We start from the raw sequence: 9841 nt of genomic DNA on the forward strand, positions 1-9841 counted from the left end.
TCCTCACTACTACGTGTCCTCCATTGGATGGAATCTAAGCTAATCAGAAAATACTACTTACGGTATTTATTTTTCCCGAAATACCACTTCCACTGCTTCAAAACTACCTTCTGCCAATTAACCTTTGTGCTCTTCCACCATGCGATGGCCGTTGATCTATGAGATCTAATAGTTCTTATGCATCACCTCTTCACTTTTCCACTCATTCCTTTCCTTTGAATTTACTTCCCCATTTTTCCTTGTGGTTTTGGGTTTTCCTTCAGGGTTTCGGCTTCTGCTCTTCTGCTGCTCAAACTTTTCCCTGAGCTCAAACTTTGTGAATTCTCACTTTGTTACTTTTACTGATTACATATCAAGACCCTCTGTCTCACGGGCCTGATCTTCAATATCAGTGGCCTCCTCCCTTTTTACACTGCCCGTCGGCTTACATTTATAATAGAAACGTTTTGTTGAACTAATTCTGGTTCAAATCGTAGATCTACTGAACTGACTCCTAAATCTCCTCTATGTCCACTTCTAACTTCAATTATTCCTAAGAACTCTCTCTAGTTCCTCGAGTCATGAAACTACCTTTAGAGTTATAATTCACTTCTAACTCTCTTGTCATTATTAACCATTCATGTTCTCCTTTATTCGAGAGCATTTACAAACATCCTCACACATCTAAATAATTCCTATTCTAATCACTTAAAATCCTAAATATTACATTAATTTGAGACTTAGGAAACCAACTTCCTTAAAACACATGACCCCCTATGTCAACTAAAATACAATGATTTTCCTTGGGTTGAATGCTCCTACATCAATTACCAAGATTGACTTGAGAAAAAAATGTTGGCAAATATGCTCTAAAATTTATACTCTATGTACACTCCAACTCTTGCATCCCTATATTTAGAATCTTATCAATATTTTTGTTATCGATGGAAGAAATCTTTTGTATATGCGAACATGGAAGCTATATATATGCATTGCTTCCATATATGTTTTTACACTTTCATATATTTGTACATATACATATATGTGTGTATATACAAGAGTATATTCTAGATATATGTATATAGAAGTGATGCATATAAAACAATTAATGCATATACCAAAGTGACACATACAAAACTATAATTGCATATACAAAAGTAGATATAGCTTTCATTTGTGCATATATGAAATCTTGCTTCCATACATGTGTGGCTTCTATATCTATGTACATATACATAATATACAAACTTGTGAATATATGAAAGAGTGTAAAACTCATCCCATCTTGTACAAAATGCACCACCTTTGTATATGCATCACCTCTATATAGCTACTTTTTGACAATATTGCGGGATTCACTCTTCTCTACTTTGTTTTTATCTTGGGATTGATGAGGTCAAATTCTATTACAACATTCCCTGCACCATCCCACATTGCAGTAGCACTTAAGGTGATTTTATTTCAACCCCAACAATTCCCAAGGAAATTACGTATATGCGTGCATATACAAAATAAATATTTCAATTGGGGGTTAAAATCATATGCTTGGTCCCCAAAGTTTGACTTGGTTATATGGGAGATTGGTCTGACAATATATAGAATATACAAATTTGTGCATATATAAAAAAGTGTCTACACTCTTTTTTTACTATATGGATTCTTATGTATCTTCCACATGTGAATGTATATATGGAAGTGCACATATACAAAAGAGCACCAAAAGAGCATTCTCTTTGTATCTTCAATATAAGTTTGCATATTTTGATGTGGATTCAATCAATATATTATTCATCATCCATTTTTATGATTTGAGAGTGGAACAATATAACCCTTTTCCCATTCACAAGTCCATCAATAGCAAAAAATGTTGATTAGGTTCTAAATACAAGGACACAAGAGCTATCTTTTGTAAATTTAGCACATGGGTTATGTCAAAGAATAACTATGTTGAGAAATCTTATGCATTAAGATTAGGTTATTTCTCTTCAATTTGATATCTATGTGTGAATGCTTTTTACTTCTTAGATTATGATATTCTTTTACTTATGTTATTATAGTGTTATTATTCATCAAACAAATACTAAAGAATAAACCATAAAGAGGCAAGGGACACAAAATATAGGCCATCAGTCAAGGCCGAAAGTTCTCCTTCTTGAGAGGAAAACATGAACAAATTCTTCTTCTTATAGAGATTCAAATTGACGAATATCAAGACCAAGACCCCAGGCCTTTTTTCCACTCCAAGGCCAAGTCACAAACCTTCCTTGATAAATTCCTTCTTGTTGTTATTTACGTCTCCTATGGTCAACACAAGTCAAACTATCTACACTACTGAAATTTTGATTTCATCCACAGATATACAACCTCAACTTATCTTATAACCTTGCAATTATCACATCTGAGTTGTTTGGATGTATCTTCCTTCATTGCTTGACTAGGATACTCAATCTTGTGACCTCATCTATGATATATGCTGAGATAGAGATATTCTTCTTGGCTTCTTTGCTAACTGAGGAAATCCTATTATAGAACCTTTAATATATGCCACACGTGTGAGGAAGAGGTAAGCAAAACAATGCCTAAACAACTCAGGTTTTTCTCCTTCTTCTTGTGCTGGAAGAGAGGCTTCTACTTATCTTTTTTGCACCTTTTGTTGTACTTTAGATGAAATACCAAATTCTACATGTCTAGAATGAAAGTTGAGATGCTTATAATAGTAGTTTTCCCATGCAAATCAGTCGACATGACTTGGAGACAAGGCTAATATACTAAGGGGTTGAAAAGGATTTCACCTAAAGGGTCGTGACTCATCCCTTTATCCTGAATTGGCTTTAAGACAACCTATAGGAATACTAAAATTCTATAATGGTGGAAGTTGTGGTAGGTCTGTCACTTGGCTTTTTATCACAGTCAGAGGGTTCGACAATGTAGTAGGATCAACTAGAATGTGAGTTAAGTTCTGAATTTACCCCTTTCATTAAAAAATTTTAATTTTCTGGCCAATTTGGTTGCTATAGGTAATAGCAACAACATATTGGGTCAATTCAGGGTGTTTAACTCCCACACACCTGACATTCCAGTATATCATGGAAGTCATTGATATGCATTGCTCACAATCATTGGATCATATTGCTTGATAGAAAGGTTTTATAAAAATGTCATCTTCTCATCGAACGTGACACATTGACCATTGGATGGAATGAGTGTGGGTCGTCATGTTGGGAGTTAAAATAGAATTGAAATGTGTACAGGTTCGTGGGTAATGCACCTTATCATCCGTAGCATTAAGGGATTTAAAATCACTTGATGATATTGGATGCAAAGATATGAGCGACGGTTGAATAATCTGATGGGAGGTGTTAGACCCATCGCTGGGTTCACATGGAGTCATGATGATGGGTATTGGGCATACAAGAATGCCCGAAAACCTACCCCTTGATCAGTGTGATACTTCCTATCGAAACTAGGAATCCTGGTTCTCTGAATATCATTTTTTTTAGTAGTCCATTAACCATCAGATTTATGATGCAACAATTGTCGGATACACAAAGGAAATATTAGATTCCCCTTTTATTCTATTGTCTAAAAATATAGTTTGTTGGACAAATCATCAGTGTCCCGACACCGAAAGGTCGGAAGTGGTTGTTAGATGTATAACACAAAAGATGGAAGAACAACAGTAGACATCAATTTTTCTACCTCCAAATATCATAGTTGGTCATCATATATAAATCACATCCTTCATATTATCCATTGGTGTTTCGATAATGACAAGTCAAAAAACCTAGTGGGATGTGCAACTTGGCCTTTGGTTCAATGCTAGAGGTCCATCGACTATCTAACGCATGTCATTGGAAGCTTATTGTTGAATTGTGGAATTAGCAGTGAGAATGGGGCTAGATACCCAACAGACTATTCATCTTTTATTTTTCATTTATCTGACTAGAGGCTAAAATATTTCCCATCGACTACTTGATGCCTCATCATTGGATTTTTATTGTCTAATTTTTTGATTGTTCGGAAGGATGTCGTGGGTTATCGGATGAACATCACGTCAAATGATTGATAGAGTATTCATCTTCTTGTAGTAATTTTTCTAAATAGAGGCTATAATCAGATATTTGATTGCCATTTGTCCCACCAATTATTCAATCGAGTTCTACCGACAAGCCTAGAAAATGAGGCCCGTCAGAGTCACGATAGAATTCTATTGAATGTCCAACACTCGGTCATCAAATTTTAGTGGACTTTGTAGTAGTCTTACAAATTTCCCATCACTCATTAATAATTCGTGGATGATATTAGTTATTTAGTGAGCCAACTATTCAAGAGATATGGGCATTAGATCTGATCCTCTCAAATTTTCATGTGGCCTCTGGCATGATGATAAATGGGGAGAAATCTAGAATGTATTTATTCAATACCAATAATTTGGTGCAGAGGAATCTGGTGAGAAATATTGAATTTTAGATGGGTTCCCTACCAAAACCATGGGAGAAAAATTATGGTTGATATGGGTCCAGGGAGGTCAAGGGTTGTGGAAACTAATATGCAATAGGAAATGCAATCTGGTGATCCCTCAAGCTAATAAAGTTCAATAGCAATATTTCCCATCAACGTCATTAATATGCAATATAGCATTGGAACAAAAACCTTGTATACAAGATAACCTGTTCTAGGAGATTAGAGATGGTGGAACAACCAAGTTTTGGGAAAATTGTTGGCAACAACTCCCAAGGCTGGAGAGAGGAGAGAAGTTAATATGTCTTAAAGAGTAGACAATGAGGATAAGGGCGGTAGTGGTCCCAAATTTCTAGAAATAAATATCCTTGAAAGATTAGTAGTGAGAATGAAAACATAAGATAACTAGGACGAGGAAATTTTTCACAAGAATAACAAATTATGGATACATAACAAAAATAAAGAAAGATTCAGGTAGTGTGAGGCGGGGACAAGACAATATGGGGATATCAAACATAGGTTTTGTTCACCATAAAATTATGGAAAATCTCAAGGAAATCCCAAAGGATCCTGATCAAATATTTGGGAACAAAAGTTATGGTCGAAGGTAGTGATCTTCCTTTGGTTAGTTGGTTGATGTTGACTTGTAACATGGGACCTTTTAAGGAGAAAAGGCCACATAGGACCATCATGGTGCCCTATCTCTCAATAATATGAGGAAAGAATTAACCATCTCTTCAACACTTTTGCAAGAATGGAAATTCTCTGGTCTAGGATTTGTAGCCTTTTTAGCTATTTAGACTACTCCCCTAAGAGTTTGTGGGAAACAATTGAATCTTGGCACCCCTCTCTTTTCAAAAATATGATTGTGAATAGGTCTCGTGGTTTGGTTTGGGTTCACTTTTGTGGAATGTATGAAAATAACATAATAGAATCATATTCAAGGATCTAAATAACACATAGGATTCTATATGGAAATACAAGAAGCTTAATATGAAAGAAATGATACTTACTAAGAAGTAGGAAAAAGATGATTGGAATGTGGAAGGAAAGGAAGCTCAAATTTTATGAGACTTAGAAATATTGAAAAATATGGTGGCATTGGATGACTCTCAGTGAGTTAGTGGTCTTGGCTTGTCTCCAACAACATTTTCCCTTCCTCCATAAGGATTTATGAAGCTTAATTTTGATGTGGCCTCTAAAGAAAATCCTAGGCCTGTTGGGTATGAGGGAATATTTTGTGATGATCGTGACCATCCTTTTAGGTTTTATGTTGGATAATTTGGGTATACTATTAATAACATGGCAGAATTCAAAGCTCTAGAAATAGATTTATTCAAGGCTGATGAAGCAACATGATAATGGAGATTTGTAGTTGGTTGTGGATGTGGTTCAAAAAATAATCAATCGATCTCTGATTCAAAAAGTCATTAAGGGATGATGCCTTGATAGTTTGGTGAATAAAATTCAAAACCTAGTGCTCTCCTTCCATTGTGTCATCTCGGCGCATTCAAAATGACTGGGAAACAAAGTTGTAGATATGTTGGCGAATTATGGAAGCCAATATTCTAGCCTGGAGCTCACTCAGAATTTGCTACCACAAAATTTCAATATTTGAACCGAGTAGTTGAGTAGTATCCTGGTGAGTGACACAAATCCCCACAATGGAGGTAGATGATCAATGTCATAGGGGGGATGGGGGAGGGGCTCATCCCCTTCTCATTATTTGAATTAGGGTACATGTGGTGTATGGGAAACATGCATAACATAACACATGGAAGTTTCAAGGTCTTGGGTGGTAGGCTTATATGGCGGATGGCGAGATTAATCTTTCTATTTGCAAGTTTGGGTATGGATGGTTGTGATGGTGGCAAACGATTTGAAGAGTTTGTGCAGGTCACCAACATGTGCATGATCCTTATATTATGGTACTCTGCAATAAATATTTTTGTATGCAAGTGGGGATTTCCCTATCATACTATTGGAGGCCAGTTATACCAAGTTAGGGACCTTAGTGAGGCTAATAGGTTGGGTTCATGTTTCCACTAGAAAAGTTCAGAGTGAGGAAAGGACACTCTAAATTCGACAACTCGTGGGGCATTTCTGAGCTGGTGTTCTATATCAATCAATTTTGTAAGCTTCCTTGGTTTTTCCTTTGGCCTCCATAGTGTACTTATTTTCTTTAGTCGGGGGGTGGAGTCATTTAGCTATGTTTTCATCTTGTGCTCTTATTTTCTATTCAGGGAATATTGGGTTTTTGAGGCAACAAGGTCAATTGTGCTTGGAATTTGTTATGCCCCTATACCAATAGGTCTCATATATCATGATTCACTTAATTAAACTTTGAAATATGTTCATACCTTTACTTGCTACAAAGGTTTTCCACATTTGTAGAAAATAAAAAAAATTAAAAAATGTAAAGAGGGTATATCCTAAAAGAAAAATCAAACGGTGAAAAGAATAAAAAGAGCTCAGAAAATGAAAGAAAATGAACCCCAACAAAAGAAAAGACTAGGAAAGTGAGAAAGTCTAAATGCCACTACATTTTTACTTTTTTATAATAAAAGATTGTGTACAGTTTGTCACCTATGCCACAATTCATGAATAGTCAAATAGTTTAAGCTTGACTAGTTCATATTTCAATTTCATGTTTTAGAAATAGAGAATAAAGATTTGACCAAACAGTTTAATCTTGGTAGATAAGTAGATAGGTAGAGTTAATAAAAGGAGCTCAATAGTTTAATTTGAGCCCTTGGATGTAATAAGTGTAGACTTAGCTACGCATCACTATGTAAAAGAAAAGGAAGTCTGAAAAGGGTTTGCTAGTTTAAGTGCACCCTAATAAAGAAGTGAAAATGCTAGGTTAAAGTAGGTAGGGTAAGTAGATGATGGTTGTAGTGGTGAATGATAAGTTTAAATGTGTAAATCTTTTACTTTCATTATAAGGCAAAGGCATGTATCACATGGAAGACACATCAAGTAAGCAAATTAAAAAATAATTAGCTTCCCTACTCATTTCCCCTAAATCTTCACTAATTCCCTAAGTACTAAAGGTAATTACCAAAGTTAGAGGGGCTCAGAGCATTTCTCTAACTTTTGGAGGGACTAGACCCTCAGCCCAATAATTTGTAATGCCTAAGTGCTGAGCCCCTTCATCAATATTCACTTCCATTCATAAGTTATTCATTTCCCTAATAAATCTTTTCCTAAGTAAAATCCTATTTTACTTAGGGAAAATAAAACACCTTCCATATAAATCCTCATATTCACTTAGCCTAAGTTTTATATATATATGAAAATATTTTAAACTTAGCACACATTTCACAAAGTCATATTAACCAATAATTCATATTATTATATAATTCCCCCATATAAAGGTTACCCACTTTCGTATTATTATAAATATGCAAATACCCAAAATTTCTATATATCGCACCCCTCGGTTAAATATAACCATAATAACACTCATAAACGAGATTAATTAACTAATCCGTAGTTAATTAAGAACCTGACCCCCGCCATTCTAAAACAAGGATTAATTAATCCCCTCAATTAACTAATAACTTTTCAGACCAGTCAAAATGCCCCCGATATGATTAACTCCTTTAATTATATTGGGCCCACCCTTCGTTAACTTTCCCTGCTAACATCATCGTGGTATGCTTAAAGGAGTTAAGCTTAACTGTCGATATGACTAACTGCTAATATGATTAACTTCCCAGTTGACATCATCGAATCAAATCCTGAACCCGCCAAAAGCTTTGACTTTGTATAAAAACAAAGTTAAATAGTTTTTTGCCCTTATTTAATAAACGTATGCATGCACCCTGAACGTTGAAGTCGACCAGCGCATAAACCCAACCATTAGCCACCCTCAAACTTGCAGTTCGACACCGCTCCAAGTCCGCCATTCGCACCCAGTGAACCTGGATTCCATTGCCCTTCACTAAAAATAGGTATTTACCAATTTCCGTCCAGAAACCCTGTAAATACTTGATTTCCTCTGTAATTAATTTGAAAAAACCAAAATTTCATTATAATTTAGTTGCTGAATTTAGAATTCAGCATTCCCAAGACCCTCTGTTTTCACCAACTCCACTTAAAAAACCCCATTTTCATTTCTGAATCCATAAGAACTAGAATGGAAACCCCCATGGCCCTCAATATAGCGCCTATCACTACCCCTCATTGAGACTTCGATTATCTGCCCTTAGCAGATAAAGATTTTCAAATAAAATACCTTGTAACTGAAGACAATCCCTTGAAAGTAATTTGTCAATGCCGGGATAATTACTTGAATAACTCTGATCCCACAGGACTTTGGGAATCAAATCTCCCAAGGTACTTGCTCCGCTCTGTGCAAATTTTCCCTGACATTATCCATCAATTTCATGCCAATTGCAATCCCACCCTCAGAGCAATAATGTCCCCCAATCAAACAGTTCACTTCATAGTTACCACAGATTCAATCAATGAGATGCTTTAATTCATCCCAGTCAAGACCTCACCCCATTTCCCTTGGTGAATTACTAGAAAAATCATCCAAATTGTCCCAGTCTAAAATCAATCGCCTCTGCTAGACTTTTATGGATAAACATCATCAACCCAAAGATCCTTCTCCCTATATGTCATTTTTCTTCACACAGATAGGTAAAAACATAGTCAATATGATAGTTACAATCATGGGTTTCAACACTAGTGAGTATGTGGATGAATTGAGCCTAGTTTTACTGTCGATTTTTAACCCTGGTCAGCCTCCTGCTGTCAAATACAATTATGATGCTTTCATTGCTGAGAAAATCCATGACCAGTTCATGAGACTAGAGAATGAAAAGGTATTTAAGTATTCCACAATCATATATCACCCTTTCCTTTACTATCAGTCTGACCAGTTCCCATTTTCTATCAATAAACTTGATACAAAAGGCAATCCGATCAGTTATTTTTTGGACTTCCATCTTTCATGATTCACCTGGTCCATATTCATAGAATGAATTCATTGACCAGTTTGTCCACCCAGTGACCACCATACTGAAAGGAAGCCATCCTCCTAGGATCAGTGATGAAATCAAAAGAATTCTTCAACTCTCTAAGCGGTACACGATAGGTGACTTGTACTTGTACCAGAATCACATAGAGATCAGAATTTATGGTTGTGAACTTCCTCCATTCAAACTACCAAGGTATGTTCCTATGAGGTTGTTTGCCTTAGAATATTATAGGCAAATGTTAGACTCTGATCAGACTCATTTCACCAAGGCCAATAAGAAAGCACAATTGAGAATCAAAGACCATTTAGGCCCATTTGTCTACAACAATAGAGAAGCAGGCAAAAGAGCAGAAGAAATCCTATAAAGAATCAGACTAAAGAAAAGTTTTGTTTGGAGGAATGATCCACAAG

This window comes from Pinus tabuliformis, chromosome X (assembly GCF_031772625.1).
Source record: "Pinus tabuliformis cultivar Carrire ecotype Pingquan chromosome X, CPIR1, whole genome shotgun sequence".
In the NCBI taxonomy this organism is placed as follows: Eukaryota; Viridiplantae; Streptophyta; class Pinopsida; order Pinales; family Pinaceae; genus Pinus; species Pinus tabuliformis.